Consider the following 19,093-nt stretch of genomic DNA (forward strand, 5'->3'; position numbering starts at 1 on the left):
TAGAATTTTAATGATGAGATGAGATTTAGTTTAGTTAGTAGGTGGGTTATGAAATTTTAAATTTTATTATTATATGAATGATTGAAACAATTTAGAAGAATACATTACAGAATATAGAATTCAAATTGTGGAACTAAACATGATGTATCTTTAATTTATGCCATGATTTCACATTGTGGAATTCACATTGTTGCTGATTAAGTTGTAGTATATTGTATTTTTAATAATTTTATTTTATATTTAACGAAACCGGTTTGACCATGGTTCAACCGCGGTTGGACCATTGAACCAATGAACCAGTTACTCGATCGGTTCAATGACCGGTTCGATTGTCGCAACCTTGCTATTTACAGGTTGAATTGTTATACCATAAGTGGCACACATGGCATCCATGGTAAGTCACTCATGCACAAAATCTCCAGGCTTCAAGTTAAGCTTCCACAGCCTAGAGATTACAGCAACTACATGTTTACATGGTATGCCTGCAACAAATTGCCTTATTGGAAATCTCAACATTAATGTAGATAATAGTAACTACAAATTACTAGTACTAGAGAATTACCAGTAAGCTGCCATAGGTTACAAGTGCAGGCCTTTTCCTTTAGATTCATTCCAAGCTTGCTTTGGCGTCTTTGAACCTCAAAGATAACTCTTTCATCATCTCTAGTCCACTCTACTGTCCACTTAGTGCTTCCAGGCTTAATGAATTCATCCAACCTTTGCTGTTGCACAGAGCCAATTTTCCATGATAATTACTTAGCATCTTCTTATGTCCAGCCAGTTTTCTCATTATATAACACCTTGAAGCCTCACACATTGTCAAAATTGGCTTGCTCTTATACTCCACAATCTTAACATTCTAAACCTCACACATATTGTTAGTGATGTTATCAACCTTCGGATAGTGAGAGAATTGACTTTTAGTCCATGCAGATTCACGAAATTTGGAGAGATACTCCCCGGCTGGCTGGTTCACCGATTTCAACTTGTCCATATTTGCACGAAACTCAGGAGTTGTTGTACTCCTTGCACATTGCCACACTAGTCCCTTGGATTGTTTGTCTTTTCATTGCTTAACAAAATATTTCCAGATGTGGAGGACACAGTTCCTGTGATGCGCCCGTGGCATAACTTCTTGAAGAGCAACCTCCAATTCTTTCCACACAATAGGCACACAATCGTTGGATTAATAATTCAGATTGGGTATCAAATAAAACAACACATAAAATAAAATTCAGTATCAACACAATAATTAACACATAAATACTTAACAAACCTTCTGTTGATCAGAAATAAAATTCTAACCAAATTCAGTGCATGAGCTTAGGTTCTCCTGGAAGAGAGTTAGAAACCACCTTCATGTTTCAGTACATTCACTGTCAACCACAACATAAGCAATTACGAAGAAGTGGTTGTTAGCATCTTGAGCCATGACTGAAAGGAGGTGGCCACCAAAATAACCCTTTAGGTGACAGCCATCTAGCCCAATTAAAAGATGACATCCTGCCTTGAATCCACGTTTGCATGCATCCAATGATATGTATAGCTTGTCAAACACAGGTGGTGATTCAGGTTGGGGGATGACATCCACTATAGTTGTTGACTCTGGATTACTCCTATGAAGCTCACACAAGTAATTTCTAACCTCCCTAAATTGCTCCTTTTCATTTCATATAACCTTCTCTCTAGCTGTTTAGGGTGGGTATGGACATTATAGTCCTCTTTCATGTGCTCTAAAGTTTCCTTAGGTGATAGTTACGGCTGTGTGACCAACCTCTTCACTAGCTTGCTTGTAACCCATGATCTACTTTCCATGTTGCTTGTAAGATTTTTACCACAAGTGTGCTCCTTAACATATGTTTTAACTTGAAAACACAGTTCCTGGCTGTTCCAGGAAGTTAGGATTAGCCAAGAACAACCCTTTTCAGCACACTTTGCTCTCACTTTATGCTTTTCATTTTTTATATACTCTAACTCTTTTCCTTCAAAAACAAACATGTCCTTCAATGATTTCTTGAATTGTGCCATAGTGTCAAAAATTTCTCCAACTTCGAAATCCACTTCACCATAACTAGTGTCATCATCAAATTCATGAAATTTAGGCTTTCTGACTTCATCATCAGAAGAAATTCGAGATTTGAATGCTTCTAATTCATATTGATATGGCTTGTCAATATCAGAATCTACCTCCTCCACTATGGGCTCATCATTGGCCCCTGTTCTAGACACTTCATTTGGACTTTGAACCTCACCCATAATGTCATTACAATTTGGACCCTTGTCTCTAGCATGTTGCCCTTGCCTTGGCCCATTCACAGCCTCATCCCTATCCAAAATATTCTTCTTGTCTTCTCCATATATCTCTTATTATTCTTCTTCTTGGTTTTAGGAGATAGGCCATCATCATCATTAACTTTTTTCTTCACAGGTGTCATAGTCTTTTTCTCAGGCGTTGCTCTCTTCTTCTTAGGTGTCATTTTCTTTTTGGGTGTGTCCTTCTTACTCTTGTTCCTGGACCTATTCCTTGAGCTTAACTCCGCACTACTACTGTTGCTGAGTGTCTCATAACCACGTGGGGGAGGCTTATAAGCCTCATATTCAGTGCTCTCATAACCATCATTAGTGGAGGAATCACTCAACTCTACAGGAACATCTCCTGCTTCATTCACAACTGGTTGGCTCACAGGATGATCAAAATACATATATAACTCACCGGTTTTCAAATTTGCTATCTTGTTATCACACATCTGGTTAATTTCTTTGTCACCTTTCAAAATGTGGAGGCTAGACTCTAGGTCAGGGGCAGTGGGGTCTTGCCAATACATAATCTTGTACTCTGTATCCTAGACCTCTGAAAATCTCCTCTAAATCCTTAAAATTAACAAAGTCAATGTCCAACTTGGGGAATCGCTCCACTTTACCATCAAGGTATTAGAGCATTCCATTGTCGTCTCTTTCAAACCACCCCCATGGTGAAACACCGGTATAATTTCAACATACATCTGCAATATATAAAGTTTACTGAGTGTGGCACAAATAAATTATAATTAACAGACATTAATATACCCAAAACAGACAAAAAAAAGCTTTACTTGAAGTAATAATCCAACCCTAATGAAAGTGACTGTTCTTCACAAATGTAAAATAATACACATATCATACTTTATGGTGGTTCATGAGAAGAATACTTGCTTCAAATAAACAAATGAAGGACCACAATGATGTGGTTTACAAACGGTTGAAGAAACTAGCCTCGAAGAACGGAAGTACGGCTCCGTCAACAACACATCACCACCCGTGTCAGCAAATGCCACGTTACTGCGTAGTTATCTCGTCCTCGCTGGCTCTCCTTCATCGTCGTTTCTGGTGGAAATTCTGACAGTCTCTAAGGTTTATAGTAATTTTATGTGTGAGATGAGGGCAAAGAGTGAGAGTGTGTGATATGTTAGGGAGGGAATGAGGAATGTATCTTAAAATTTGATTCTATGGTGCATCAAAACGGTAACATTTTTTATGATTGTGCAGCGACCTAGTTGTCTCATCAAATTATTTGAATCCACGTTAGAGAGTTACCGTTACACGTAGGATTTCTCGGTTAGATTTCACAGAAGAACTATTATAGGGTCCTTTCGGTCACATGGAGAGAATGGATAAGGGTAGCATTGTTATTGTCTAATGGTCAGTGACGTCAGGTCCTTTTCGTAAATGGTTAGGGACCGGGGTGGAGTTTTACTCTATTAAGAATCACTACAAAACAAACACAATTTTATAGGAGTTTTATAACAGAGATTCTAAAACACTCCTTCAAATTAATTAAGAGAACAAGATTTTTTTTCTTGATTTTGGTTCTTAATTTACAGCAAATTCTAATCTCAAATAACAGGAGTTACAAAACTCCCAAAATTAAAATCTTATTACTCCAAAGCTCTTTACTAATTTCACTCTTTTCTTTTTATTTTTTTACATCCCGCCAAATCGAATTCTCATTTTTGCAAAACTGCAAAATTGTTCTCGTCACTTTTCCCAGCCCTATGTTCTTCTCCAGTCACCATCTATCCTTGATCTCAATCCCTATCCTCGTTGACCCAGTCTCAGCTCTCTGTCGGTTTCTCTAGCCTCTACCCTCAACCTCCAGCCTCGACATCCCCGACTCCAGTCTCGTCGCCTCTTCCTTGTCGGCCCGCCATGTCCTCTTGTCTCTTTCTTGTTGGTCTTTTGCGTCCTTATCGCCTCCTCCTCGTTGGTTTCTGTCTCTTATCAACAGATATCAGTTTCAGATGGAGATACTTCAGGTAATAACATTTATTTTGGGTTCTTGGTTTATGATTTTGATTTATGGCTTTCTGATGAGTTTATTCTGATGAGTTTATTATGAGTTTATTATGATGTTGTTTCAGCTTTGATAGTTAACCAATGCTACTTTGTGAACTTGTATGATGGAGTGCAATGGCTTGGGTTAGAGTGATTTTATTTTATTTTCTATTGTTATTCTTTTTGCTTTTGTTTTGGGCTGTTGAACTGTAACTTGACAGCTGTATCCTCGCTTCTTCAAAAGTATAAGATTGATCCAAAACAAATTGGACGCGTGGAAGTTGGTAGTGAAACAGCCATTGATAAAAGCAAATCCATTAAGAACCTTCGTTATGCAACTCTTTGAGGTATCTCTATCTCATTGTCTGTTTTAGTTTTGAGTGTCGACCATAAGAAACAAATAGCATACTAATAGGGACTCACTTTAAAAGATTGTAGACCTTTCTGCTTATAATATTTAAATATTAACTTATGTTGAATTTTATAAACATAGAAGCTTGTAATAGCACTCCCTATAGCCCTATCCCTTGCCACTTTTCTCCCAATTATTATTTTTTGAAATATAGATGAGCCAAAATTCAAAAGGATAAAACGGAAGGAAACATATCTGTATGTGCTTATGTGATTCCTGCATCTTATATTAACTCATGTAACAATCAGGAGAGAGGTAATATTGACATCAAAGGTGTTGATTCAACAAATGCATGCTATGGTGGAACAACAACTCTGTTCAATTGCATGAATTGGGTGGAGAGTAGTTCATGGGATGGTCGCTATGGACTTGTCATATGTGCAAATGGCACAGTATGAACTTGAAACTATTTCATGAAAATCCAAGCACTTGTCACTTGTGACTAGTATTTTGTAGAAAAATGATACTAACTTGAAGAAAAATGTGGTTGTGAAAGAACTTAAAATCATAGAAATTCCTAGCTAATGCAAGTTAGATGTATTTCTGACCTTGCAATTTCCTAGAATCACCATTTTATGTTTGAATTGGCTGTGAAATTTTTGTGGCACAACCTCAACTTATAATTCAATTCTATAATCTGCATGTTTATAAGTGAATTTCACCATGTTTTGCTCATTGATAGTACAAAATTAACTTCACAGGACAATATTTTAGAAAGGCAGTATATAGCCAGATTTCTTATTTAAAAGTGTCTTCATGGTTCAGTGCTAATTTAAATTGTTAACTTCACAGGAGATCATGTTCATAGTTTTAAATAATTATTAACTTTTTTATCGTGAATTTTAATGCTCATTTGTATATTTCTTTTTGTGCAGGAACTGCTAGTGACAACCAAATTGGCAATCCTATACTATGTTTGATTAAATTGGTTTTATTTTTTTATCAATCCTTTGATCTCAATGTAAATTTTATGTCTAATTTTGTGAGAATGACATAGCAGAAGATTGTTTTAAAATCGCTATATTTGATTGGCTTGTTTGATATTATCAATGTTTGAATCTGTTCTGACTTCTTTTTTTTTTTAAATATTGGGTCACTAATTTGTGGGGGTTCTAAACTCCCGTAATTTTTTTTTTAAATTTTGGCTTACCAAATTGTGAGGGTTTTAAATCGCTACAAAGCTGGAAAAAACTGCCGCTAATTGCAGGGGTCAACAACTGCCGTAATTAAATAGCAGGACACGTAACTGCGTCAATTTTTCGAACCAACATAACACTTTTTACGGGAGTCAAAAACTACTGCAAATTTGAAAAAATGGCCGCAAATTAGCTTTTTTTTTTTGTAGTGAATTTAGGAGTAAGAGTTATGATCAAATCATACCTTATGAACAACTCATTAGCAACTACATTCTCATCACCTTGTTCTATCACATATGAAAAATAATCCAACAATTTAGTCCACTTTGCATACCTTTTGTTCAATATCCCTTGAAAAAAGTTTGGAATTAGTTGTCTTTATTTCTTTTCATCCATATTAATGCGTCCATAATTTACCAATGAATCTGCAATTTCTTTATCTAATCCAATAAGAAAGCGTCGCATAAGAACTTCATGACCCTTTTTAACATTAGTCTTGGCCATCAAATATATAAATTTATTGTGGTACTCTTTTACTGATTTGGAACCTTGTTTCAACTTACGAAACTTTTCAAGAAACTCGTTGTGGTATGATGATGGCATAAACCAGTTTCTCATAATTTTCTTCATATTCTCCCAACTGCATATTCGTCTTTTTTCATACCTTCTTGTAGATCTTCCTAACTCATTCCACCAAATATGAGCATCATCGAAAAATCTTGCTTCTACCATCCGAATCTTCTTTTTCCTCTGAAAGGATGTAACGTGGAAAAATTGACTCTACCTTCCTTTTCCATTCAAAATAAATTTCAAGATCATTCCTCTCTTTAAATGTAGAAATTTTCAACCTAAAACCCTTTCTTGCATATGAAATTCTTTCATCATCGTTATCACAATCTTCAATTCTCATTGTTCCTAATTTGAAAATCTAAAAAAGGATAAAAAGGACCTCACATCGCTCTTCTCACGTGTATCACTCGAATTAGGTCACTCGTATTTATGTAAGAACCAGAGTTTTCACGTAAAATCGTTCTAATAAAATGATAATTTTTAAGTGCCCGAAGTAGATTCAAAATTTAGAAGTTTTCATTTGAAATTATAAAGGTGAAATTTGAATTCAATAGATTTTTCTGAGTTGGAAAATATATCTTTTGCGAAAGAATTTTGTAAAAATGTGTACTGGAGTTTAACCCGACAGTACCGACTCTAGACTGTCCAGTACCGTATTTTGAGAAAAATAAGATTTTGAAAGTTGATTTTTTGTTTTAAAAGGACAAAAATATTTTAGAATTGAAAACCGGGCACTAATCTTAAAGGTTTTAGCCCAAAGTGGGCCAAACGGACCTAAAACGCTAACGGATTGGACCGGGACCCAAACTGGGCCCAAGGCACAACATATATAAGTGAGTTAAATGAGCAACTTAGCTCATTTTCACCCTCCAAAAAGAGAGAGAGGCGCGGTTTGAGAGAAGAGAGGAGAAGAGGTGATGTTACTATTCATCATCACCTTCCGGGAGCCATAACTTGAGCTACGGAACTTCGATTGACAAGCCGTTTGCGGCCACGCGAAGCTCTCAATGAGGTTTTCATTTCTATCTAATTTTTGCTGGTAAGATTTCAAAAGTCATACCCCAGTTTCCTGCCCTAACTTTCTGCATTTTTGGGGTTTGGTTTTTGAGTAAGTTTTGTGGTTTTGATTGTTTAGGTGAACTCTAATAGCGAGTAATTGTTGGATTTTACCCCTAATCTCATTGGGTAAGGTAAGTATCTTCAAACTCTTGTGGTTTGATTTTTTGGGTTGGCCATAATGTTGATTCTTGGTATGTTATGTGTATAGCTTGATAGTTGGTGAGTTTTGGAAGTGGTGTTGGTGCTTGAGGCTTGTTGATCTTGTTGGAATCAAGCTTTGGGTGTTTGCGCATATTGGGAATTGGCCAAGGTATGGTTTCAGTTTTCTTTATGTAATATGTAATGTTTTGTGAACCTTAGGCAAGTTGACCTTAAGATAGGATTTGATATTTGGGTGTATGTTTGATTGTATGTGATTTTGATGTTTGAAGATAAGTTGTATGGTGGTGATGATGATATAGAGTTTTGGAATGTGGAATATATGAATTTTGATGTTGATTGTTGGTAATTAATGACTATGAAGATTAATGATGAATGTTGTGTGATGAGCGGATAATTTATACGCTTTTTGGCATTGTTTTTAGTATGTTTTTAGTAGGATCTAGTTACTTTTAGGGATGTTTTCATTAGTTTTTATGTCAAATTCACATTTCTGGACTTTACTATGAGTTTGTGTGTTTTTCTGTGATTTCAGGTATTTTCTGGCTGAAATTGAGGGACTTGAGCAAAAATCAGATTCAGAGGTTGAAGAAGGACTGCTGATGCTGTTGGATTCTGACCTCCCTTCACTCAAAGTGGATTTTCTGGAGCTACAGAACTCGAAATGGCGCGCTTCCAATTGCGTTGGAAAGTAGACATCCAGGGCTTTCCAGCAATGTATAATAGTCCATAGTTTGCCCAAGTTTAGATGACGTAAACTGGCATTCAACGCCAGCTCTCTGCCCAATTCTGGCGTCCAGCGCCAGAAACAAGCTGCAAAGTGGAGTTCAACGCCCAAACTGGCACAAAAGGTGGCATTCAACTCCAAGAAGGACCTCTACACGTGTAGACTTCAAGCTCAGCCCAAGCACACACCAAGTGGGCCCCAGAAGTGGATTTATGCATCAATTACTTACTTCTGTAAACCCTAGTGACTAGTTTATTATAAATAGAACTTTTTATCATTGTATTCGCAGTCTTGGTTACTCCGGTTCCCCTCTGGGGCCGAGACCAATGAACTCCATTATCACTTATGTATTTTAAATGGTAGAGTTTCTGCACTCCATAGATTAAGGTGTGGAGCTCTGCTGTTCCTCAAGGATTAATGCAAAGTACTACTGTTTTCCATTCAATTCAATTCAACTTATTCCGCTTCTAAGATATTCATTCGCACTTCAACCTGAATGTGATGAATGTGACAATCATCATCATTCTCTACGAACGCGTGCCTGACAACCACTTCCGTTCTACATTAGACTGAATGAGTATCTCTTAGATTACTAATACAGGGGACCGAGTCCGAGATATTGGGATCTTCGTGGTATAAACTAGATTGATGGCGGCATTCATGAGAATCCGGAAAGTCTAAACCTTGTCCGTGGTATTCCGAGTAGGATTCTGGGATTGAATGACTTTGACGAGCGTCAAACTCGCGAGTGCTGGGCGTAGTGACAGACGCAAAAGGATAGTAAATCCTATTCCAGTATGATCGAGAACCTCCAGATGATTAGCCATGCAGTGACAGCGCATCGGACCATTTTCACAAGGAGGAATAGGATGCAACCAACGACAAAGGTGATGCCTCCAGACGATTAGCCGTGCTGTGACAGAGCATTTGGATCATTTTCCCGAGAGAGATCGAAAGTAGCCATTGGCACCGGTGACATCCTTACATAAAGCCAGCCATAGAAAGGAGTAAGATTGATTGGATGAGGATAGCAGGAAAGCAGAGGTTCAGAGGAACGAAAGCATCTCTACTCGCTTATCTGAAATTCTAACCAATGAATTACATAAGTATTTCTATCCTTATTTTAGTATTATTTTCGAAAATCCCATTACTATTTTATATCTGCCTGACTGAGATTTACAAGGTGACCATAGCTTGCTTCATACCAACAATCTCCGTGGGATTCGACCCTTACTCACGTAAGGTATTACTTGGACGACCCAGTGCACTTGCTGGTTAGTTGTGCGAAGTTGTGAACCATGGTATTGGCATCATGTTTTTGGCGCCATTACCAGGGAAAGAAAGAGCAATGAATTTTACATAATCAAAGTGTAATCACAATTTCTGCGCACCAAGTTTTTGGTGCCGTTGCCAGGAATTGTTCGAGTTTGGACAACTAACGGTTCATCTTGTTGCTCAGATTAGGTGAATTTTCTTTTTGTTTTCTTTTCAAAAATTTTTCAAAAATCTTTCAAAATTTTCTCCTTTGTTTTCGAAAAAAAAAATTTTTTTTAAATAAAAATGTTTTCAAAAATAAATTATTCTATGGCTTCAAAACTTTCAAGAATGAATTCTAGAGTTTCATGGTAACATGTTGAATCCTATCTGGCTAAAAAGCCATACCCAAAATCCTTTGGGATTGGTCTTCAACTAATCACCTCAATGGATGTAAATCCATTCTAAAGCTTGAATGGCTATTAAGCCATGTCTGACCCTTTGATTGGAGCTTTAGACTAAAGAGCACAAGATTCCTGGAATTCATATTAAAGATTTTGAAATCATTATTTTTGTTTTTTCAAATAATTTTCGAAAAAAATACAAAAAAATTAGAAAATCATAAAAATCAAAAGTATTTTTTGTGTTCTTGTTTGAGTCTTGAGTCATGTTATAAGTTTGGTGTCAATTGCATGTGCATCTTGCATTTTTCGAAAAAATCATGCATTCATAGTGTTCTTCATGATCTTCAAGTTGTTCTTGGTAAGTCTTCTTGTTTGATCTTTGCATTTGCATGTTTTGTGTCTTTTCTTGTTTTTCATATGCATTCTTGAATTCTTAGTGTCTAAGCATTAAAGAATTCTAAGTTTGGTGTCTTGCATGTTTTCTTTGCATTAAAAAAAATTTTTCAAAAATGTGTTCTTGATGTTCATCATGATCTTTATAGTGTTCTTGGTGTTCATCTTGACATTCATAGCATTCTTGCATGCATTCATTGTTTTAATCCATAACTTTCATGCATTGCATCATTTTTCTTGTTTTTCTCTCTCTTCATTAAAAATTCAAAAATCAAAAAAATATCTTTCCCTTTTTCTCTCTCAAAATTTCAAAAATTAGATTTGACTTTTTCAAAAATTTTTAAAATCTAGTTGTTTTTATGAGTCAAATCAAATTTTCAATTTAAAAATCTTATCTTTTTCAAAAATCAAATCTTTTTCATTTTTCTTAGTTATTTTCGAAAATTATAAAAATATTTTTCAAAAATCTTTTTCTTATTTTTATATCAAATTTTCGAAAATAACAATAACAATTAATGTCTTGATTCAAAAATTTCAAGTTTGTTACTTACTTGTTAAGAAAGATTCAAACTTTAAGTTCTAGAATCATATCTTGTGATTTCTTGTGAATCAAGTCATTAATTGTGATTTTAAAAATCAAATCTTTTTTCAAAAAAACTAATTTTTATAATATCTTTTCTAACTTCCTAACTTCTTATCTTTTCAAAATTTGTTTCAACTAACTAACTAACTTTTTGTTTGTTTCTTATCTTTTTCAAAACCACCTAACTAACTCTCTCTCTCTCTAATTTTCGAAAATATCTTCCCTCTTTTTCAAAATTTCTTTTTAATTAACTAATTATTTCAATTTTTAAAATCTTAATTTTCGAAAACTACTAACCTTTTTCAAAAACTATTTTCGAAAATTACTAACTCTTTTTCAAAAATTATTTTCGAAAATTTCCTCTCTCTCTTTTCTTCTCCTTTTCTTCCACTCACCTAAAGGGAACCTCTATACTTGGGTAAAAAGGATCCCTATTATTATTATTATTATTTTTCTGTGCCCTCTTCTTTGTCATATGAGCAGGAGCAAGGACAAGAACACCCTTGTTGAAGCAGATCCAGAACATGAAAGGACTCTGAAGAGGAAACTAAGAGAAGCTAAATTACAACTATCCAGCAAGCACCTGTCAAAAATTTTCGAACAGGAAGAGGAGATGGCAGCCGAAAATAATAATAATGCAAGGAGGATGCTTGGTGACTTTACTGCACCTAATTCCAATTTACATGGAAGAAGCATCTCCATTCCTGCCATTGGAGCAAACAATTTTGAGCTTAAACCTCAATTAGTTTCTCTGATGCAGCAGAACTGCAAGTTTCAGGGACTTCCATCTGAAGATCATTTTCAGTTCTTAACTGAATTCTTGCAGATATGTGATACTGTTAAGACTAATAGAGTAGATCCTGAAGTCTACAGGCTCATGCTTTTCCCTTTTGCTGTAAGAGACAAAGCTAGAGTGTGGTTGGACTCTCAACCCAAAGACAGCCTGAACTCTTGGGATAAGCTGGTCACGGCTTTCTTAGCCAAGTTCTTTCCTCCTCAAAAGCTGAGCAAGCTTAGAGTGGATGTTCAAACCTTCAGACAGAAAGAAGGTGAATCCCTCTATGAAGCTTGGGAAAGATACAAACAGTTGACCAAAAAGTGTCCTTCTGACATGCTTTCAGAATGGACCATCCTGGATATATTCTATGATGGTTTATCTGAGCTATCAAAGATGTCATTGGATACTTCTACAGGTGGATCCATTCACCTAAAGAAAACGCCTGCAGAAGCTCAAGAACTCATTGACATGGTTGCAAATAACCAGTTCATGTACACTTCTGAAAGGAATCCTGTAAATAATGGGACGCCTATGAAGAAGGGAGTTCTTGAAGTTGATACTCTGAATGCCATATTGGCTCAGAACAAAATATTGACTCAGCAAGTCAATATGATTTCTCAGAGTCTGAATGGAGTGCAAGCTGCATCCAACAGTACTCAAGAGGCTTCTTATGAAGAAGAAGCTTATGATCCTGAAAATCTTGTAATAGCAGAGGTGAATTACTTAGGTGAACCTTATGGAAACACCTATAATCCATCATGGAGAAATCATCCAAATCTCTCATGGAAGGATTAAAGGCCTCAACAAGGCTTTAATAATGGTTTTTGGCATTGTTTTTAGTATGTTTTTAGTAGGATCTAGTTACTTTTAGGGATGTTTTCATTAGTTTTTATGTTAAATTCACATTTCTGGACTTTACTATGAGTTTGTGTGTTTTTCTGTGATTTCAGGTATTTTCTGGCTGAAATTGAGGGACTTGAGCAAAAATCAGATTCAGAGGTTGAAGAAGGACTGCTGATGCTGTTGGATTCTGACCTCCCTTCACTCAAAGTAGATTTTTTGGAGCTACAGAACTCGAAATGGAGTGCTTCAAATTGCGTTGGAAAGTAGACATCCAGGGCTTTCCAGCAATGTATAATAGTCCATAGTTTGCCCAAGTTTAGACGACGCAAACTGGCGTTCAACGCCAGCTCTCTGCCCAATTCTGGCGTCCAGCGCCAGAAACAAGCTGCAAAGTGGAGTTCAACGCCCAAACTGGCACAAAAGGTGGCATTCAACTCCAAGAAGGACCTCTACACGTGTAGATTTTAAGCTCAGTCCAAGCACACACCAAGTGGGCCCCGGAAGTGGATTTATGCATCAATTACTTACTTCTGTAAACCCTAGTGACTAGTTTATTATAAATAGAACTTTTTATCATTGTATTCGCAGTCTTGGTTACTCCGGTTCCCCTCTGGAGCCAAGACCAATGAATTCCATTATCACTTATGTATTTTCAACGGTAGAGTTTCTGCACTCCATAGATTAAGGTGTGGAGCTCTGCTGTTCCTCAAGGATTAATGCAAAGTACTACTGTTTTCCATTCAATTCAATTCAACTTATTCCGCTTCTAAGATATTCATTCACACTTCAACCTGAATGTGATAAACGTGACAATCATCATCATTCCCTACGAACGCGTGCCTGACAACCACTTCCGTTCTACATTAGACTGAATGAGTATCTCTTAGATTACTAATATAGGGGACCGAGTCCGAGATATTGGGATCTTCGTGGTATAAGCTAGATTGATGGCGGCATTCATGAGAATCCGAAAAGTCTAAACCTTGTCCATGGTATTCCGAGTAGGATTCTGGGATTGAATGACTATGACAAGCTTCAAACTCGCGAGTGCTGGGTGTAGTGACAGACGCAAAAGGATAGTAAATCCTATTCCAGTATGATCGAGAACCTCCAGATGATTAGCCATGCAGTGACAGCGCATCGGACCATTTTCACAAGGAGGAATAGGATGCAACCAACGACAAAGGTGATGCCTCCAGACGATTAGCCGTGCTGTGACAGAGCATTTGGATCATTTTCCCGAGAGAGATCAAAAGTAGCCATTGGCACCGGTGACATCCTTACATAAAGCCAGCCATAGAAAGGAGTAAGATTGATTGGATGAGGATAGCAGGAAAGCAGAGGTTCAGAAGAACGAAAGCATCTCTACTCGCTTATCTGAAATTCTAACCAATGAATTACATAAGTATTTCTATCCTTATTTTAGTATTATTTTCGAAAACCCCATTACTATTTTATATCTGCCTGACTGAGATTTACAAGGTGACCATAGCTTGCTTCATACCAACAATCTCTGTGGGATTCGACCCTTACTCACGTAAGGTATTACTTGGACGACCCAGTGCACTTGCTGGTTAGTTGTGCGAAGTTGTGAACCATGGTATTGGCATCATGTTTTTAGCGCCATTACCAGGGAAAGAAAGAGCAATGAATTTTACATAATCAAAGTGTAATCACAATTTTTGCACACCATTGTGATTTATTATTGTTTATGAGGATTGTGGAAAAGTGAATGTTGATAATGGTTACTAATGTTGAGATTAATTGAGAAGGAGTATGAATATTAATGTTGATGACAATTGGTGAAGGATGTGAGTTTCATGAGAATAATGTGAGGAGTAAACACTTTGATGAATTTGGATAATGTTAGATATTGTTTGGTGATGATTATTGAAATTGATGAGGATTTGTAGTGGTTGTTGATGTTGTTGTTGTTGGTTGATGATGATTATAAGTGTTTATGATGGTTTTGGATGTTGATGATTAAGGGTGTTGATGGTGTTGAATGGTGTAATTGGGATATTTTAGATGGTTGAGTTGGGAGAGGAATGGTATGGAATTTTATGTTGTTTAGGTATTGCTTGGGTTGTGATTGGTTTGGTTTTGGATTGAGAGTTTTGGTAAAATTGAGGTTTTGAGACTTTTGATAAAAACAGATTTTTGATGAACTATGACAGATCATAACTTGAGCCTCAGTTTTCAAAACTTGTTGAAATTTGCTTTAAAATAAAGTTTATTGAAAACTATTTAAATGGATATAAAGTTTGTAGGAAATGGATCTTTGTAGAGGAAGTTATGATCATTCAAACTTTGGTGTCAAAAATCTGAATTCTGTGCATGCTACAGAATTTGTGATTTCTGGTTTGTGTGCGCATGCACAGCCTTATGCGCACGCACACCCTCTGTGAGTTTTTGAACCTGTGCGCACGCACACACAGGGGAAGGCTTGCTGTTGAGAGCGCTAGCACGACCTGTGCGCGCACACAACCAACGAAGTTTTGCAACCTGTGCGCACGCACAGCCCTATGCGCACGCACACGTTGGAAGTGCACTCTGTTGAGGGCGTTCACATGCCTTGTGCGGATGAACAGAGTTGAAAATTTTACTACCTGTGCGTACACACACCTCTATGCGTACGCAAACATTTTGAAAACTTTCCTGGGCGTGCGCATGCACACCCTTGTGCATACACACAGGCCCTGTTTTTCAACTAAATTCTTATTTTTAACTGTTTCACATTCCCAACTAGCTTGTAAACTTCTGTGATACCTATTTAAGACTCTTTGGCTTATTTTTTTTGGGTATCAAAACATGGGAAAGGTCCTAGTAGATTTAATTTGGGTATTACTTTGAAAAGTTAGAGAACAGAGGTTTAGGCTTCTGGTGTATTGAGGATGAGTTTGGTTGAGCGAGAAAGAAGAGTAGTGAACTTGGTAATTACTGACAACAAAATGAGAAACTGAAAAACCGATGAGTTCGGAATGAAAAATTATGAGTTGATGATGGTTATGATGAGTTAAGAACTTGGAAAGGAATGATGAAGAAATTACTGGATTATATGAAAGTGTGCGGAACCTATATCTCCGGCATAGCAGATTTCTCTGCTGCATGACTAGTTGTTGTTAAAAGTGTGCCAGGCACTATATCCTTGGAATGTTGAGAATTGATAATTGAAAGTGATTTGAGATGAGAAATGGTGATGACTGGTGATGCTTTGAGGTCGATGGACTTGTTGGATGTGGATAGTGTGCCAGGCACTATATCCTTGGAATGATTTATAATGAAAGAGATGTTGTTGTTGTTTTCCTTCTTTGCCGCAAGAGTGTGCCAGGCACTATATCCTTGGGTTAAGCATGTGAGTGTATCCGGCACTATATCCGTGGGCAGATAGAGTGTGCCTGGCACTATATCCGTGGGTCAATAAAGTGTGCCTGGCATTATATCCGTGTGCGTGGCAGAAAAGGCTGCATTCGGAAGGATGTGTCAGGTTGGTATTTACGGACCGACAAGTGATATCACAACCAATAGGACAGAAATTCATCATATGCATCTCTTATGTGCTTGTTTGCTTTGATTACTTGAGTTTGCCTAATTGTATAATATGCCTACTTGCTTCTTGAATTACTTGTTATATATGATTACTACATGTGTATTACCTGCGTGCATTAATTGTGATTGTCTGGTACTGAGGAGGTTAGGTAGGCGATGGCGATGGGATCGCACGGAGGTTAGGTTGGCGAAGGCTGTGGGATATAGCGGTGTGATTAGTATTAGTTAGAATTTTCCTAAGTTTAGATAACCTTGTTTACGGTTTAAGTTCTTTATTTATTTATTTTATTCTAAGCTTGAATATCCGTATGCGATGTGAAGTTCTAGGATTGCCTTCGACGTCCCGGAGCCTTACATCTTACATTATTGGGCACTGTTACCATACTAAGAACCTCCGGTTCTCATTCCATACTTTGTTGTTGTTTTTCAGATGCAAGTCGTAATTCACCTCGGTGAAATTGCGGACGTGGTAGCAGAGCCGAGTATGGATTCTTCCTGGTTTATTTCTGTTTTATGTTGTTGTATTACTTTCTCTCACCCTTTTTGTTTTAGACTTTATGGCCTTAGAGGCTTACTTGAAAGATAAGTTGTATAAGCAGTTTTAGCTCCAAAACTCTATATTTCTCTGGTTGTAACTAGTCGGCTTAAACTCCGAAAGCTGCGGCTAGTTTTCTATGATTATTATACTCTTATATCTATATATATGTTCCATTCTTTTGCATCTATACCTTGTATCTTATGCGTTAGCTTCGTGTGAACGTTTCGCGCTTTTATAATTTTGTCTTTGAGCTTAATCCTTCATCGGGCTTCTAGAATATATTATTTCCTTCTATATATAAATATATATAAGCCTTAGAATTGTCGTAACTTTTGATTAACCTTTGCTTTACGGCTAGAGGTAAGGCTTAGGGTAATTATGGTGTTACAATTTACACTCAATTTGTGACTTTATCCTCTTTCGAGCTCACCATTCTTGTCTTTTTTCACTCTTGGATTACTTTAACAAGTTGCACGTCAGAAATCAAGGAATAGAGACAACTAAGATAAACTTAATGATAGAAACTTTTTGATTTGACAAAAAACAAAAATCAGATTATATGACAGGACACAAAATAAAGATAGTTTCTAGAGTTATAGAGATACTAGAAGAATTTTCAATCCCAATTGATATCCTAGAGTAATTTGAAACTTATAAAATTTTGGATACTTAAATATTGAAATCAACAATCTTTGTTGATTATATTACATTCTCTTCTTTTTTTTTTCAAACTTTTTCTTTTTTTGTGTTTCTTTTTTTTTTTTTACGAATTTAGTATAGTAAAATTGAAGACATAAAAGATAAAACAAAAAAACTAGACAAAGGTTTTCTTTTTTTGGAATTTTTTATTTTTTTAATGTGACTCTAAAGTAAAATTGCAGAAATAGAAACTAAAACAAAGAGACTAAACAAAAACCTTAGAACGTGTAGATAAATAAGAATTTTTCTATAACCTGTAACTGATACCAGATAATAAGAAAATAAGAACGAAGAACGAAAGGATAAGAAAATATATGGACAAATTAAAGGGAATAACAAAAGACACAGACAAAATTGAAAGAAATAAGAAAAAACATAGTAGAAACATAAAAAGATAAATAAAAGAATTTTTCTACTAGACCCCTAAGAAACCTGCTCTTAGCAACCTAGGTCATAGGAAGGGTTTTTCCTACTAGACCTTCAAAGAACATGTCCTTGAGAACCTAGATCAAATGGTTGAAAATTGAAAGAACTAATACTAAAGAATTACCTTAGGTTGGATCCTTCAAATTTTTTCATTCAACAAGCAAAAGAAATCAATCATCTCACTTGAATACACATTGAAAAATATGCATAAAGTAATCATGAAAATTTATTCATCAAAACTTGTGTAAATTGTCTCACAAAAAGTGTTTAAATAGACCCCTAACAGATTTGCCTAAAAGATAAGATAAAACTTAATTTAAATCTCATAAAGATAAGATAACTATTTAAATCAGATTTGATCTTATTGGATTAGATCATATTTGATTTAAATTTAAAATTCTAAAGATATGATAACCAATTTAAATTGTGTGTGATCTCATTAGATTAGATCAAGTTTGATTTAAATTTAAAACACCTGAAAATACTAATAAACAAAATAAACCAAATCAAATCTTTTGATAACCCTAACAACAAATCAAATTTAATTCTAATAGAATAAATTCGAATTTATGTCTTCCCAATAAACTTGAAGAAAATTTTTGGGCTTCTTGTTGTCCTCGCTTAGTCCAATGGGTCTTATGATTATCGCCATTTCAGCACTACTATTTTTGAGACAAATTCCTGGTCTCATTGATGTCAAAGACAGGCATGGTATAATTCATCTAGTATTCAGATCTTTGAACATGACAAGATTACCATTTTATTCTTTAGCTCTAAAATACTAAAAATACCCTTTTGAACACATATTACCAAGGTAGTGGGGTTGTGAGGCGTAAAAAATTTCTACTAAATTGTCTGATTGAGAGATTTTCAAGCCTCAGTGTTAAAGACGACAAGAAGAAGAGAGGATACAAACTATCACAAAGGAAACAAAGTAACTCAAATACAAATCTTAAGTAATGAAAACCAAGCTAAATTTGATAAAAGCCCTAACGCATCATTAAATACAAAAGGTATCCTCATTGAAATTCAAAACATTAATGTCACTACTTTTGTTTATTCAAGCTAGTTTAAGAGGATGAAAAGGATGGCTTGTAGTGGGTAGGAAGGGATGGAGAATGTTATCGGGGCAAAAATGAAGGGCTGAAAATGAGGTGGATGGAGTTTAAGTGAGTAATGCTAGTTTTAATGAAAAGAGGATGGAGGATTATGGAGCATGTTAGCCGTGCAATGGCACCCAAAGCACCATGAG

At 36.0% G+C, this 19,093-nt stretch overlaps 1 non-coding gene and 1 pseudogene across 1 annotated transcript; both read right to left on the bottom strand.

Annotated features, from left to right (window-relative positions):
* Positions 1-399: 399 nt before the first annotated feature.
* LOC148570535 (uncharacterized) lies at positions 400-2,940 on the bottom strand (annotated as a pseudogene).
* Positions 2,941-12,017: 9,077 nt separating this feature from the next.
* Positions 12,018-12,125, bottom strand: LOC148570536 (small nucleolar RNA R71). The gene has a single exon (XR_015908464.1). It is a non-coding gene; the product is annotated as a small nucleolar RNA R71 (small nucleolar RNA).
* Positions 12,126-19,093: the final 6,968 nt, after the last annotated feature.

The sequence above is a fragment of the Arachis ipaensis genome, chromosome B3 (genome assembly GCF_059453495.1).
Source record: "Arachis ipaensis isolate K30076 ecotype BB chromosome B3, ASM5945349v1, whole genome shotgun sequence".
NCBI lineage: Eukaryota > Viridiplantae > Streptophyta > Magnoliopsida > Fabales > Fabaceae > Arachis > Arachis ipaensis.